Here is a 17827-nt window from a genome sequence, read left to right on the forward strand (position 1 = left end):
ACACAGGGGGCCAGTTCACTGTCCCTCAGACCGTTGGAGGGCCGGAGTATAAAAAAAACTATGAACAAATCCCTATGCACACTGCACATAACTTATTTTAAAGTAAAAAAACAAAACGGGAACAAATACAATATTTAAAATAAAGAACAAGTAAATTTAAATCAACAAACTGACCAGTATTTCAATGGGAATTATGGGCCTGCTTTTGGCTAATGAGATGGTCAATGTGTTCCTCTCACTGACCACCAATGAAAGAGGTGCCCCTTCTGGAAGTGCGGTGGGGGCCAGATAAATGGCCTCAGGGGGGCCGCATGCGGCCTGCGGGGCTTAGTTTGGGGACCCCTGGCCTAAAGAAAATAGAGTCCTTGTAAAAAAATTTCACAAATACCATATTTCTTCATGTATAAGACACTTCCATGTATAAGAGTCACCTTAAATTGGGGACCCGAATTTTGAAAAAAAAAATTACATAAAGTTATTGAGCTCAAGTTTTATTCATCATAAAATTCATACAACTCCTCATCACTGTCAAACTCCCATCCATTAGCCTGTCCTCATCTGTGTCTGATGACGATTCACTGTCTTCAATAATGAGCGCAAAAACAAGCACGAAAAAGCAGGAAATGCAAGTAAAAAAATCTACAACCACTGACCACTGTATAAGATGCACCCAGTATTTAGACTCCAAATTTTTCAAAACAATGTGCGCCTTATAGATGGGGAAATATGGTAATTCTCGGGGGCACCAGGACTGGCTGTTCCTGGGAGAAAACTGACTGGCTGTCTTGAAGATTTATTTACCAAGGACACCAGATAGACCCCGCAGATTAGGCCTGTGCTACCTCAGAAGAACTTGCAAAGGAGGCTTTTCTGCAGCTGAAGTCCTCTCCTCTTGCTCATAGTAAGGTCAGTGACCAAGTCTATAAACCAAGATATGCTAATCTGCCCTTAGCCCCAGTATCTACAGCTCCCGCCTGAAGCTCAGAGCTGACAGCCTTTGTTGGTCTCAGCCCATTTGCACCCAAGTGCTTTTAAAATAAATTTTGCTTTTGGAACACACTAACCTCATGTTTTCGGTTCAGCCCAAGATTTCTGCCTTTCAGAAACAATGACCATAAATTACACCTTAAAAAGAGTCTAATGAATACACCCTGACTGCTACCAACAAATATTAGATATCACCCTAGTAATGTTGGTATTTTCTGCATAGACTACTTATTACTGTATCTAGTACCACTTGGTTAGTGTCCCTGGAAAACTGTAACATATCTTGAACTTCTATCTTTGTTACCATTGTCAACAGTTCTTCCACCTTTACTATCATGTTTTCACCCTAGCTTCCACCACTCACACCACTTATACCACAGCTAGCACTAGCTAAGAAAGAATATCCAGTTTCTTTTCCTTAAAGACAGTGGTCCAAGAGAAGAAAGAAATTATTCTCTAGATGCAAGGGATGCTGGGAAAATGAGTATCTAGAGTTTATCAGCATTTATATTGAGCATCAGGCTATGTTGGGCAAATCAATGTGTTAACAAGTGAGTTAGGTTTGCTCGCTTGTATTTTGCCTAATTGGTGAATTGGTGTGGGGCAGCACCATGTGCATGTGGTCTATGGAAGGCTGCAGGTGCTTGCCCTCAGTGGCAGATTGCAAATTGTGGATGACCTACCTCTAAGGGGAAGGGGCAATTGTTTGCCAGAGAAAAAATATTTTCTGCCAGGCCTGTTTTGCTGGTCGAGGCCTGTCAGTCCAATTAGTCTAGAGCAGGGGTAGTCAACCTTTTTATACCTACTGCCCACTTTTGTATCTCTGTTAGTAGTAAAATTTTCAAACCGCCCACTGGTTCCACAGTAATGGTGATTTATAAAGTAGGGAAGTAACTTTATAAAATTTATAAAGCAGAGTTACAGCAAGTTAAAGCATATAATAATAATTACTTACTTTATGTCAGATTTTCGCTAAGTTTGGCAGAATAAATCTTTATAAAACAACTTACTCTAGTTAAATCTATCTTTTTATTTATATTTTGGTTGCTCTGCTACTGCCCACCATGAAAGCTGGAATGCCCACTAGTGGGCAGTAGAGACCAGGTTGACTACCACTGGACTAGAGAGTGAGTCCAGTGAGTCCTCAGAGTGAATCTGAGAGTCGGAGAGTGAGTCTGGGGAGTCCAGAGAGGGGGCTGGGACTGGGAACCCCGAGAGACAGGGAAGCAGTTTTCCCTGCCTGTTTGCTCATCCACTATTGCAAGACTCTAATAAACAGAATGGTTGACCATTTACTGGCTCCACAGTTCCTTTACCATCTGCCTGAACCCAATGAGAACCTGTATGCTTATGGCCCCTGGTCTTACAGGCTATATCATCCACCAAAATTCACAAAGTGAGAATAATCCAAATGTAGAAAGGAAGAATGACAGTGAGCAGTCCCAAAAATATCCAGTGAGCTTTTTTCCCCTATTATAAATTCTAAATATGTATTTGGATGCATGCACTTACATGTATGATTACTTATAACACATTATAATTATACTTTGCATATCAAATATATACTCATCCCTTCCACAACTATTTATTAGTTACTACATCTTAATTCAGGATCTCTAGGAAATCCCCATTACTTTTCTTATTTTAACATAATTCTTCTTCAATAACCTTTTTTTGTGTGTGTGTGACACAGACAGAGAGACAGAGACAGAGAGAGGGACAGATAGGGACAGACAGGAAGGTAGAGAGATGAGAAGCATCAATTCTTCATTGAGGTTTCTTAGTCTCCTTAGTTGTTCATCGATCGCTTTCTCATATGTACCTTGGCTGGGGGAGGGAGGGGCTACAGCAGAGCAAGTGACCTCTTTCTCAAGCCAGTGACCTTGGGCTCAAGCCAGCAACCTTGGGCTTCAAGACAGCGACCTTTGGGCTCAAGCCAATAATTCCACACTTAAGTCAGTGACCCTATGATCAAACTGGTGAGCCCATGCTCAAGCCGGATGAGCCTGTGCTCAAGCAGGTGACCTCAGGGTTTTAAACCTGGGTCCTCTGTGTCCCAATCTGATGCTCTTTCCACTGCACCAGTGCCGGTCAGGCTATTTCAATAACATTTAAGGTATGGACTGACATAAAATAATGAAAGAGGAAAAGAGAGAGGAAAGATAGAAGAGTTAAAAAGAGAATGGAAATTAATTTATACTGTGTGTGTATCACATGACTCTGCAAAAAAAATGTAGGTGTATCCTTCTTTGTATCTACAACTGGTAATAAGGTTATAGTTGGTATTTATGATTTCATGCCTTCTTCGTGATCATGGTATCTCCCCTGTCAGATAAGTATCTCTCATGCCTTCTTAATCATCCCATTTACTCTTTCCTTTTTCCTTCAGTCAACACCTAATCTGACCTGAATTCCTTGCCTAGGCTTTTGGTTTAAACCTTCATTTCTTAGAAATCATACCTTGTAACTTTCTGCCTCTATAATATTGCTTTTTATTCCATTTAATGGACATAGATGGACTAAAACCTATTCTGGGTTCCAGCTACACTTTTTTCTATCCCTGATGTGTAGCAAATTTCTGTCTTTTGGAGAGTTAGGCTAAATCACTCAAACCACTTGAGTGTTTTTGCCTCTCATTGTGGAAATAAGAGCCTAAAACTGCCAAGCAGTGATTTCAACTTCCAACTCAATGAAACTGTTAAACTGTCTCCAGGGAAAAGATTCTTCCCTGGGTATATTCAACCCAAGAAAAATGCAGAGTTTTATACGTAAGAAACAAATACCATGACCAAGAGAGAAAATGTACCATTCAGTGAACTCAGGCCATATCAGGTATCCTACAGGAAAGCATACAACCTCACAAGAATTTGTCTACCTGCTGGTCCTAAAACTGAGTCTTTTACTCTTATACAAGACAAACTGTTCCTCAATAGTAGGGTATATATGTAAACCCAGGAAATCCTATGCAAGTTTGTGGGAGACTGCAAGGGGAAAAGCTCTTGTAGTGCTAGGCTTAGTAAAAGGCTAAGTTCTCACCCCCACACCTCCATATTGGCTATGAAGTTGAGTATTTGCATTCATCCTAACCCCCCACCTCACTTGCTTGGTTAAGTTGCTAAAGGCTAAGTTTTTCTCCACACCTCCATGTTAGCTGTGATGCTGGATTGTTTCTACTCATCCCATCCTCCATGTCCCTGGGAGAGACTGGAGGCAGTTTTCTTTTTACCTTTTGTTTTATGAAGTTAAGACCTTATGCAGGGTGGAGGGTTTTCTGCACTAGGGAGAATTCTTGGATTGCCTTGGAAATGTGACTTTGTTTTAATGATCTCTTTGATTTGCTAATAACTTCACTTTGCCTTATAAATAAAGCAGCTTTGGGGGTGGAGCTCTCTCTCTCTCTGTCTTGCTATCAGCTTTGCAGAGGCCTCCCGATCCCATCCCATTTCTCTTTTTAAGTTTATTTTCTTCATTCCACATTGTTCTCCCTCAGGGATGGAATTGCGCCACACTGGTCCATGCACAAATTAGCCCTCCATACGACAAATACCTATCTTCTGTGTGGCAGAAACAATAACTACTTGGAGACCACATGGCTTGCACCAAGGGTTCTAGGGGAGACCACCTCACAATCCCCTATACAGGTTCCATGAGAGCCCAGACCCACAGTCCCTATGGATATTTACTAATACATACAAATAGAAGCAGAGATGAGAATGAGAAAGTCAGGAAGGGGAACTTTTTCTTTCTTTTTTTTTAAATATATTTTTCTTTTTTTTAATTTATTTATTTTTTAGAGAGGAGAGGGAGAGACAGGGAGAGAGAGAGAGAGAGAGGAGAGACAGAGAGAGAGAAGGGGGGAGGAGCTGGAAGCATCAACTCCCATATGTGCCTTGACCAGGCAAGCCCAGGGTTTTGAACCGGTGACCTCAGCATTTCCAGGTCGACGCTTTATCCACTGCGTCACCACAGGTCAGGCAGGAAGGGGAACTTTAGAGCAGACAGAAACACAAGGGAAGTAGTTCACTTTTGAGATACCTACCCCACCTATTGATTAATCAGAATTGCTAATTCTATCCCTGTTGTGCTGTGTTCAGCATGGTGCTGCATTCAGTACTTTCCATCAGTGAAGCCACTGTGGCTTTTGCCTTAAGGCACTGAACTCTGTCTCTATCCTATATTCCTATTCAGGGCCGCTACACTTTTGACCACTGATTGACTGCATAACCTCAAAAATCCAGGTAAGAAGCATGTCTGTCTGTCTGTCTGAGAGTAACAGCTTATGATTCAACAGAAACATTATTGTGTTGATAAGTTGAAAGCATTTTTGCCTTGAATGTTAATATATCCAAACTTTAATTGCTGTCATGGAATATCATAGAACATGTTTTTATCCAAGAACATAAATTATAGCAAAGTAAAAAATGAAGTTTTTTTGTTTGTTTGTTTTTTCAAAAAAATGTTTAAAGTGTCAAATATCATTGTGTTTTTCTACATCTCAAGTTTTTGTTTTATTGTTTTAAATCTCTTATTAAATGCACACATAAGATTGTTTCATCTTCTTAATGAATTGACCCATTTACTATCAAATGCACCTCTTATTCATAGTAATATTTCTTCTTCAGAAATCTTCTTTGTCTGGGCTTGGCCAGGAGGTAGAGCAGTGCATAGAACATTGGACTGGGACGCAGAGCACCTAGGTTTGAAGCCCTGAGGTCACCAGCTTGAGCGCAAACTCATCTGGTTTGAGCAAGGCTCCCCAGCTTGAGCCCAAGGTCGCTGGCTTGAGCAAGGGGTCACTCGGTCTGCTGTAGCCCTTGATCAAGGCACATATGAGAAAGCAATCAATGAACGACTAAGATGCCACAACAAAGAATTGATGCTTCTTATCCTTCTCCCTTCCTGTCTGTCCCTATCTGCCCTTTTCTCTGTCTCTCTGTCATAAAAAAACCCCCAACAAAACCAGAAACCTACTATGGTACTAATATAACCACTCCAGATTTCTTTGGAATATGTACATTTTCATTGGTGCTCATATGTATAATTTATATGCACATACTTATATAATTATAATGTATTTATAAATACATATGTAAAATTTATAGTTGTGCAAATATATGTGAATATATTACAGTATGTGTCTAGATATGTAGCATATGCTTATAAACATATACATGTGTATAAAAATTTTTAGTATATATTGTAGTCATATACTTATGTGTTTTTGAATATATGAATACATGTTTCTATATTTGAATAAATGCATCTGCATGGGTGCATTTATTTGTAATAAATGTGAAAATTAAGGTTTATACTATACACCAAATTTCAAAAGATGTAAAGTTCCAAAGTGAGATCCCAGATGACCTTATACAAATTTTCAAAAGAAATGAATTAAAACCTCTTTGTCTTCAACTTTTAAAATATATTTCAATAACATTTAAGGTATGGACTGACATAAAATAATGAAAGAGGAAAAGAGAGAGGAAAGATAGAAGAGTTAAAAAGAAAATGGAAATTAGTTTATACTGTGTGTGTATACACATGACTCTGCAAAAAAAATGTAGGTGTATCCTTCTTTGTATCTACAATGTGGTAATAAGGTTATAGTTGGTATTTATGATCTCATGCCTTCTTAATCATCCCATTTACTCTTTCCTTTTTCCTTCAGTCAATACCTAAACTGACCTGAATTCCTTGCCTAGGCTTTTGGTTTAAACCTTCATTTCTTAGAAATCATACCTTTGTAACTTTCTGCCTCTATAATATTGCTATAAAAGTGTTGAGAGAACTGGGAGAAAAAATTTGGAAAGAGCCACAATTTGGGGGGAGAATCTTGCAAAGCTCGATAAACTATATTCTTCTCCTTCCTGTCAGTGTTCAGGGTCAAGAAAAACAAGAGAGAAAAGTCAGCTTTATTACTAATAAAGTTTATTTTAAAGACTATAATATAAGTACACATAAACATGGACTTTCCAAATCTGCCCCTCAGACTGAGGCACATTACCCACCCAGTCACTGGCATCACTGGGCAACAGCAGAGTCTCTCATGGTGATGTAAGGTAAAAAATCTTAATTTCTGAATATTTCTCCCATGGGCCTCCTTTCTAAATCTTAAATGAATTACATACCCACTCAAGGCTGAGTGGAATATCAATGCTCAATTCATGTTTCATCTTTTCTTTTTTCTTTAGGCAGATTTAGTTGAATTTTGGATAAGTAGAGGTCCCTCCCTCCTTTCTCTTTATCCTCCAATTTGTTCCATTGAGGCATGCTGATTAACCAGTTATGACCAAGACCACCATTGTACCCACAGACTTAGATACACCAACATGTGTGGTCCGGTATGTTATAAAAATATATATGCAAACATTCATCTCTTGGTTCTTTACCTCTATGGAGTGTCTAATATGTGCTGGATATTGTTCTGGGTATCTGAGAGATTTTCATGAACAAAACAGACAGAAGTCCCTGCCCTCATTGTAGAAAGGTTAAAATTTCAGTTATGGTTCCAGGCTAGTTAGATATATATGTCAATCAAGATAAAAATGACTGAAAGTTCCATCAGTAAACTTAATATATCTGTTTGATGGGAAGGAAAATGTATATGAACTTATAATACATAAAACAATGGCTTTTATTTATTTCTTATATAAAGAAACTTTAGGGACAAACACCTTTTGTGATACATATATATTTTTTCCTATCATCACAATTGGCACTACTTATGCCCATCTTAAAAATGAAGGCACAACTTCCATTTCCTTCGAGAGTGAACCTGGAACAAAACAAAGATTATTTACTGAACATCATGAAAAATGACTAGGCAGAGCCTACAACACATAGTGTAAACTTTGGCAAACATGTTTCAAAATAGGAATGTACATAGAAGGAATAGAGGGAGTGAAATGAACTGCTTTTCTTTTATCAGTCTTCAAGATCTCCCTCAGGACCACGGTGGTAGGAAGAAATGAATGCTAGGGAACCTTACTGACAATGACAGGCAGTCCTGGGACTTCATGTTGTTTATAATGTAGCAAACACTGCAAATCATTTTGTTGATTATATTCTTCTCTTTATACTTTCAAATAAAAATTAGTAAAGCAACTTAATTAGCTGCTTGAAGATTATATAGAGGACAAGTAGTATAACTGATATTTCACTGACCATCCTGCTTCACATAAAAAGATTGGTCTATGTCAAGGCTGAAACAGATGTTCACTCGTCCACTCTTTGCAAACATCATCATAGTAAAATAGGTATTTTGTTTTTGATTGTATATAACACACATAAATTATAAATAAAATATCCAGAAAGAATTTCTAAAGTTATATTTTAAATCATGTACTAACATAGGAAATTGAATATTCAAAATGAGGAAAAGAAAAATAGAATGGTGAGTCATGAATTTCTGGTTACACGGTACTTAAAAATTTAAAGGGAAGCACTTGGTGTACACTTTCTTAATTTCCAGAGTACCTTCAAAATTTTATCCTGCCTGATTTCAAAATATATGTGTATTTCTGTGCCTATGCATTCCTTAGTGCCAACTGAGAACTCATCAGCTCTTATGAACTGAATTATGACCTCCCAAATGTACACAGTACAGACCTAACCACTAGTAGCTCAGAATGAACTGCGTTTGAAGATAAAGTGTTTACTAGGGTGATTCTGTTAAAATGATGTCTTTTGGGTGGGCCTTAATACAATATGACTGGTGTCTTTATAAAAAAAAATTAGACACAGGTAGGTGTCTGAAGAAGGAAGACCATGTGAAGACACAGAAGGAGAAGATGGCCATCTACAAGCCAAGGAGAGAGGCCAGACAATAAATCAACCCAAATGACATGATCTCGGACTTCTTGTTTCCATAACTGTTGTTTAAGGCCTCTCTGTGCTATTGCAGTACCCCGAGCAAACTAATAATCCAACTGTAAACAAATTACAGCCTTTTTACTTCTTCATTTTTAAGTGAACTATATATAATATGTTAAGCTGCCAATATTTTCTTTCAAAAAAATACTGTAAATAATAGGTTCTGTAGTCAGAAAGTTTGTATTTTTCTTACATTTTTCAAAATTAAAAAACATAATTACTGACTACATTATTACCTTCAAATCACTGTGTGCATATTTTCACCCCAAATTGGATATAAACATAATGGGGACAGAAGTTTCTTAAATTTATGCTGTTTGATAATCTAGAAAATATCATAAAACATCTTGCAACTCTTTTTTATGTCATATGCTTCATATAATATCTAGCACAGATTACCATAGAACTAGGACTATGCCAATCTGCAGTATGTAGTTAGTGGTCCCCTTTGTGAGGAACTCAATATCTTTTCTATTTCTTTCTCCATCCTGAACTTGGGGAAAATCTTACGTGTTTCAAGAACAAAAATGGAGTCTAAAGGTATAATCAATTTCACAAGTAAGGAACACAGAAAAGTTCTAGGATTTTAAATAAAAACCAAGTGGCACAAACATTTTTTATTTCTCACTTATTCTCTTCTACTTTGGGCCACCAATGGGTGAGTAAGTATAGAATTGAGTATTTTTTTTTAAGACTTCCATCAGTAAGAGTCTGAAGCAACAACAAACTAACAAAAGGCAAAGTATAAGTGGAAAGGGGCAAGGATCAAATGACTTAGACTTCAATTTAGTCTAGGATAAAATGAATACTTGTGGTTCACATGTGGTATAATCCAACACACCATATAGAAGCAAATATTGTTATCCGATGCCAAACACTCACTAAAGAACCTTTGTCTGAAGGTTCTCTCTGGCATCTACTTGTTGAGGGCTTTTGGGGAACATGGTGTGGAGGAAACTATGGGGTTAGCTGAATACAGAGTCAGAATCTTTACCATACTTAAGACATTTAATAACAAATAAATGTTTTTAAGGCTTACCTATTGCTTAATACATTTCTATTTGCCTGCATCCAGCGTTTGCTTCCGTTTTGCTTTCTCAGTCCAATCCAATATGAAGAGTCCCCCAGATAGTTGGTCAAAAAGTCCTTATATAAAATACAGAGTGCTGTAATGGATCTCTCCTTATTTTCTCATTCTCATTCCCTCCAAAGCTATGCGCCATCTTTGAGCTCTTTATTCTCTTGTTAGTACTACTGAAACAGCCTTGTAAGATGACACTGTGCTTTTATGTTTGCCACTCACTAGCCCATCAGAGCAAAGAAAATGATTCTTTTAAAACTTAAGTCAGATCATGTCATATTTTTGTTCATAATTCTGCAGTATCTCCCTGTTTTATTCAGAAGATAAATCAGTCTTTATAATAGTCTACAAGACCTTAATGATCCATATCCCTTACTCACTCCCTCATTCTAGGCACACTGATTGGCTTCCTCTTTTCTGTTCCTTGAATATTGTAGGCACACACCTACTTTAATGTCTGTGTTCCAGCTGTTTCTTCCTCCTGGGAAGTTTATCTTCCAAATTCCCTTGACTAATTCCTCATGTACTTTACATTTTTATCTAAGTGCCATCATCTCAATGTCTTATTTGCAATCTACCCACTTAGAACACTCACAATAGCATTTAATTTATAAATACATATTTTTGCATGAAACTTGATAACTTCTAATATATTGTACTATATAATTTGCATATTTATTATAATTATATTTTTATTCTCTGTCTAAGCTCCATAAAGGAAAAGAATTTTGTTTTGTTGAATGATGTATCATACCCTTGAAGTATACCTGTCATACAGTAGCTAAATAAATGAGATTTATATTGTAAAGAAAAAATCTAACCATTTCATTCTGGACGTTGAACATGAACAGAGATCCATGATAGGCCACGATACAGTTTGTCAGGCTCTCTCTCCAAGTTCTTTCTTGTTCAGAAAGGAAGAAGCATTTATTCTGGAATCGTTTCCAGTCTTGTGGACATAAAACTGTATCCCAACTGCATCTATTTCTTTGAAAGTCCCCTGGGTTCTCTGCTAAAATTAACACAGGGATAGATAAAAAATGAACAAAGTATAAGGGAAAAAAAGAGTTTAACTTTCAGGTTAAAAGATTATCATATATTTCAGAAAGAAAAATATGTATTTTTCCATATTCAATCCAAATGGTTTAACTTTAAACATCAACTCAGAAAAAGACCAAGAACAAAGCATAAAAGGAATTATAAATGAAGAATTCAGATCTATGCATAATTTCAGATAGCCATAATAAACAAATAAACTCTCTAGCCATTTTTCCTCACAGTTTCTTTATAATATTGTCATTTTCTCTATTCATCTTTCTTTTCTTGCAAATTACTATGGCATCTGGGACATGTCTCACTGTAAATAAACCAATTATGTATCCATAACCTCAGAGGGTGGCTCTCTTTTGCTACCCACTTATTACTCTTCAACTCACTGCAACTAGATAAATGAAGTTCCTTGTTAAGGTACAACCCTAAGAAAAACAAGGGTTATCAAAAGGCCACTTTCTACCCACAGATTAAATAAAATACTGGTTTATAGTCAAGCCTGTAAATGAGAAGACCTTAAAATGGAACACTAAATCAGCACTGTGGGACTGGTATAAAAACCAAGCAAAAAAATCAGTTCACCAAAATTATTTAAAAGTATCAAGTTCAAAATGATTTTAAAAAGTCAGGTTCAAATAAACAGTTAACAAAAAAATCAAGTGTTTGGTTCAGAACCAGACTCACCAGAAAGCCAAGCTTTCTCATTCACTCACTAATTCATTCACTAATTCATTCAACTACCAGTTGAGCTTTTATTATTTGCCAGAGACTTTTGTAGCTATAGGAATACAACAGTGTACATATATATAACATGCAAATATCTTTGCTCTGTGGGACTTAAATATCGAGTCAAGTAAGTAGATTTAAAAATTTGTAATTCAGGGAAGAGATCCAGGTTGGAGATGTGGGGGTCCTCAGTGTTTATGTGACATTTAAAGTTGTAAGTCTGCTTAAGATGGTCAAGGATGCAAGGGTAGATAAAGAGCAAAACTTTTCAGGGGTTGACCCCTGGGCAAACCAAAGTTAAGAAATCAGGAAAAGGCCCTGGCCGGTTGGCTCAGTGGTAGAGCGTTGGCCTGGTGTGCAGGAGTCCTGGGTTTGATTCCTGGCAAGGGCACACAGGAGAAGCGCCCATCTGCTTCTCCACTCCTTCCCGTCTCCTTCCTCTCTGTCTCTCTCTTCCCTTCCCACAACCAAGGCTCCATTGGAGCAAAGTTGGCCTGGGCGCTGAGGATGGCTTCATGGCCTTTGCCTCAGGTGCTAGAATGGCTCTGGTTGCAACAGAGGGACGCCCCAGATGGGCAGAGCATCGCCCCCTGGTGGGCATGCTGGGCGGATCCCGGCCGGGTGCATGCGGGTGTCTGTCTGACTGCCTCCCCGTTTCCAACTTCAGAAAATACAAAAAAAAAAAAAAAAAGAAAGAAAGAAAGAAAAAAAGAAATCAGGAAGAAAAGAAGGAACGAGGAAAGGAAACCTGGAAAGAGTGACAAGTTAGATAGGAATTAGAATGTTCTGGTTGGGGAAATACATTCTGTTTCAATAGTTTAACGTAGGGGAATGAAAGTCTAGTCATTGGTTTCAGACTGAATCAGTAATAATAGCATTACTATTTTGCTGGCAGAAATTGTTCACTTACTTGATGCAAATATTTTAAACAATATCCAAATAGTAAAGACGAGGCTTCCACATAACAAGCATGACGTGACTAGCTTATTCTTTGTTGCACTACCTAGGGAAAACAAGTCATTTTTTTTTATCTCGTATGTAAAAAAGACAAACAAAAAAACAAATAATGTTTATATTTTCTCTATCTTCTCTGTGTTCTGTTCACCACCCTGTAATTAAAACATTAGGAGGGTGAGAAAGGGTGTGAGGGTCTAATTTTCAGCAGCAGCAGCCTCAAAGTGTATTGACTCCACTTTGTGGTGCCATTTCTGAGAACTACATTACTCAGTCTTCTGTCCTGCTTTCAGAACAGGAAACCAAGCGTCTTCCCAGAACTTTTTAATAAAAGACTGTCTTTTCTAAATGGAGGGAGGGGTGGGGGGAGGCTGTATTTAAAGGTCATATTATGGATTATATATGTATATGTATATATATACAAAATGATGAGGGTGCAGACTGGGACCAAGAAAAGATGCTAGAATGATAACAAGAAACTTAGTTTCGGTCACCAAGACCAGGCTCTGTTTCTCCCTACGTCCTCCACTGGGCTCCTGCTCCACAGGCTCCTGCTCCATGGGCTCCTGCTCCACGGATTTCTGCTCCACGGGCTCCCGCTCCACGGGTTTCTGCTCCACGGGCTCCTGCTTCATAGGTTTCTGCTCGACAGTCTCCATCCCATCCAAATGCTCAGCCCCTATTTCTGCCATCTCCCATGCGCTAATGGAGGAACGATTGGAGGGGCGCGTCGGTGGTCACAGTTGCGGGATAATTCTGAGGATGAATTGCGAATTGCTAATTATATGTGGTGCACAGGCAGGAAACCCAGATACGAGATTTTTAGGAGAGTAGTGTCGCAAGACTGAAGTGGAAATAGTGCATCAACCTAACATCCTCCACTCAGGCACACGACTGGACTTGGATAGGATCCCCCCCACCAGCAGCCCATCTCAACTGCCATAATCTCTGACAGTTTCATGAGGCTGGGGCAGTAATGGCTACCAAGCAAGCAGTTAACAAATGGCCTTGCCTGAGGGTTGTGGCTCCAAGGCCTGGGATTGGCTGGAGCACAGTGAAGATTGAAAATTCAATCTCTGATTGGCTCCTACTAACCCCACCTTCTAATTTATTCAAAGCAGAGAATGGAAGGCCCATACTCTCCATTTTTAATGCCTATAATTTCAAACCTGAGACAATTTTACAACATTTGGATTCTTAGCTTGTATATTGCACATACTTTAATAGTAAACACAGATTTTTAATTTAAAGATTGCTAGAAATAGTTACTGTGTGGCTCTGGCTGGTTGGCTCTGCGGTAGAGACTCCATAAGGCGTGTGGAAGTCCCAGTTCCCGGTAAGGGCACACGCACAGGAGAAGTGACTATTTGCTTCTGCACCCCCCCCCCCAACTTCCTCCCCCACAGCCATGGCTCAAATGGTTCTAGCTGCCTCTGGGCGTTGAAGACGGCTCTATGGCTTCCAGCTCAGGTGCTAAAATAGCTCGGTTGCGGAGCAACAGAGCAGTGCCCCCTGATGAGCTGAGCATCCCCAGGTAGAAGCTTACCGGGTGAATCCCCATGGGGCATATGCGGGAGTCTTTCTGTCTCCCCACCTCTCAAAAAGAAAAAGGAAAAAATAGTTACTGTGTAATAACAAAAGGTTCACTTAATTAGGAAGAGATATGACATCAATACTGTATGCATCTCTAATTATGGTTCCAAAATATATTTTAAAAGAACTACCTATACTACAAAACAGTAAATACGCCATCATGTGCTGCAATCTTAACTTGGCAACCTACCTTGGCCAGAAATCAAGATCAACATCACAAGTGATAATCCTATTTATGTCAGCCCTGAAAGGATGTACTAAGAAGGCATTTCACTTTTGTGGCCTTCCCCTCCAAACCCACAACTCCAATCTAATCATGAGGAAAACATCTGACAATCCCAAATAGAAGTACATTCTACAAAATATCTGAGTACCTCTTAAAACTGTCAGGGTCAAACAAAGCATGGAAAGTCTGAGAAACTGTCAAAGAACAGAAACTACTGGGAGACAGGATAACTAAATGTAATGTGATATTCTGAACTGAATTCTGAAACAAACAAAAGAAATGACATTAGTGGAAATACAGGTGAAATTCAAATAAAGTCTAAAGTTTAGTTAATTTATAATGTATCAATGCTGGTTTCCTAGTTGTGACAAATGTACCATCGTAATGTAATAGGGTACTGTTAGGGGAAACTGGATAATGAATATTCAAGAACTCTACTACCTTTGTAATTTTTCTATAAATCTAAAGCTTTCTAAAATATAAAGTTTATTTAAAACAATGTAAGGCAAGCAAAGACAATGACAGGTTGAAGAAGTAAAAAGAGTAAAATAGAGACAACTAAATTCAACATGTGATTCTTTATTAAAATGTAAAATGGGGCGGAGGAATAACTTTAGTACATTAATGAAACCCCTGTTGATACTTGAAAATGAAGTATGGATTAAATAAATATCATTGTATCATTGTGAAGTTTCCTGAATTTGATCATCAGGTTATTTATGGTTATGTAAAAGAGCATCCTTATTAGGAAACACACAATCAGGCATTTAGAGAAAAAGTGGTACTATGTCTCCAATAATGTTTCCAATTTACTCTTTGATCCTTCAGAAAAAAAAAAACCCAACTAAAAAAAGAGACGGGAGATGAGAAGGATACAGTTGGGGAGAAAATGATAAAGCACATAAAACAAAGTTAATATCTGCTCAAAGTAAATATTCTGGGTAAAAAATCATACAGAAGTTTCTGGTACTGCTCTAGTAAATTTTCAGTACAATTGAAATAATATCAAAATAGAAAGTTACCAAAAAAATAAATTTTGAAAAATTTCCCATACTTACATTTTTCTGTATTTTGTTGATAAATAGAAAGAATAAGAGAATTCAAGGCTTAATTAGTTACAGGTACATCTCAAAAGAATTATTACAGATGTAATTTTTTCTTTTTTTTTTTTAAACTTTTTGCTAGTTTTTTTTAAATTTTTTATTTTATTTTATTTATTCATTTTTAGAGAGGAGAGAGAGAGAGGGAGAGAGAGAGATAGAGAGGGAGAGAGAGAGGAGGGGGGAGGAGCTGGAAGCATCAACTCCCATATGTGCCTTGACCAGGCAAGCCCAGGGTTTCGGGCGGCGACCTCAGCATTTCCAGGTCGACGCTCCATCCACTGCGCCACCACAGGTCAGGCTGTAATTTTTTCTAAAATTAAGCACATGAAGAATAAAAAGTATTATGAGAGACTGGGTGGTTTCTTTGGTTTCATTTGGTTTGCTTTCTATTGATTGTTGCAGATGGATTTTTTTTAATGTTTATTTTATTGATTTTAGATAGAGAGAAAGGGAGAGAAAGAAAGGTACCTCGATCTTTTCCAGTATATGCCTCTAACAGGGATCAAACCAGCAACCTTGTAACTTCCTGCCTCTATAATATTGCTTTTTGTTCCATTTAATGGACATGGATGGACTAGAACCTATTCTGGGTTCTAGCTATACTTTTTTCTATCCCCGTTGTTGTAGCAAATTTCTGTCTTTTGGAGAGCTAGGCTAAATCACCAAAACCACTTGAGTGTTTTGCCTCTCATACTGTGGAAATAAGAGCTAAAAACTATGTTATTCAGTGAAAAAAAGTGGGAAGGTGCTCTAAGCCCATGAGAGTCAGGGGGGTGTTCTCCCAAAGGAAGCAAGCCTTGAGAGCCAGGAGGAGTGAGAGCAGAGAGAGAAGAAAGCCGCTGTTCTAGTCCTGGAGAACAGGGCAGGGTCATGGGCAGGAAAGAGATGACGAGAAAAGAGCGGGTCTAAATTGCAGGGCGGAAATGGAGATGAAGAGCCCAGACTGCAGAGAGGAAAAAGAAATGGGTTGCCTTAGGATAATCAGAAGCATTCTGGAGATTATTTAGGTATCACTTTGCAGAATGGACTGAGGAAGGAGGAAAAATCTGGAAGCCAGATCATTCAGTTAAAAAGCAGAGTGTTAAGGTCCAAACTAAAGTAGCAGAAAACAGTAGGGAACTGTACAGAGACGTGACAGGTTTGATGTAAGCTGTGCTTGCACATGTTGGGGGTACAGTGGCGAGAGCGAGCGACAGAAGTAACTCTGGGTCTGGAACTTGATGGCTGACAGAATGACAATTCCTTCCTAAAGCTGCAAATCATCTAAAATTTTGCTTTCACACAAGTAAAAAGGATTTAAGTATCCTTTCACATACAGCATTTAAGTTAAATATTTTTTATAAAAACATGTCCTTTCCAATTTGAAAACAAATTTTACAAATACATTTCCTAGTGTTTTTAAACAAACCTAAAGTTCCTTAAGTCTCATGGCATATACTTAGGGCTGAATACTAAAGATTTGGACTATATCCTTGCTCTTCTGAGTGAGCTGCAAAAACACATATGGGGGATGCCAGAATTCTTTTCAGGGATACTGATATTGATGGGCAGCTGCACATACTACACACACAGTAAATGGATTTGGCTAATGGAGTAATGAATGGCAGTAAAAGGTATTCTGTGCTATAATTAAAAGAGACAAAACAAAAGTCTTAAGCATAGTATTCATATTAGACACTTACTAGTAAACAATGAACAGACAAATATCATCACTGGACAAAAAGGAAATTAAAATAATAAAATGAATAAAATGTGAAATGAAAAGATGTGGTGTGCACCTACACACATTATATCCATAATTATTGCACACTGTGGCCCTAAATATATATAGTTATGGCATTTATGTCATTTTATGTCTGTCGCTACTTGCGTATTCCTTATCAAGCAACATATTTACTTCTCAAAACGCAAAAGTCAGCGCATGATGTGGCAACTGCTGCTTGTGTTGGAGAGCTCTGCTGAATCCATCCTTCAGCCATCTCAATGGTTCACGTTTCCTATGCATTTTACGCAACACTAGTAATATAATTAGTTTCTTGTATTGGATATTTTTAGACAATTTGGTCTCTAGTTAGATAAACTTAGACATAAAACCTAACTATAGAATATAAACTGCTTTATTGTTTCTTACTATGGTGGGTTTTTTTAATCCAGTTTATGAGTCATTATACTAGGGTCAGTGTAGGATGTGCAGTAATAAATACAGGTACTTTTCCACAGCTCAAACACTCAAAC

The sequence above is a fragment of the Saccopteryx bilineata genome, chromosome 2, assembly GCF_036850765.1.
Source record: "Saccopteryx bilineata isolate mSacBil1 chromosome 2, mSacBil1_pri_phased_curated, whole genome shotgun sequence".
Taxonomy (NCBI): domain Eukaryota; kingdom Metazoa; phylum Chordata; class Mammalia; order Chiroptera; family Emballonuridae; genus Saccopteryx; species Saccopteryx bilineata.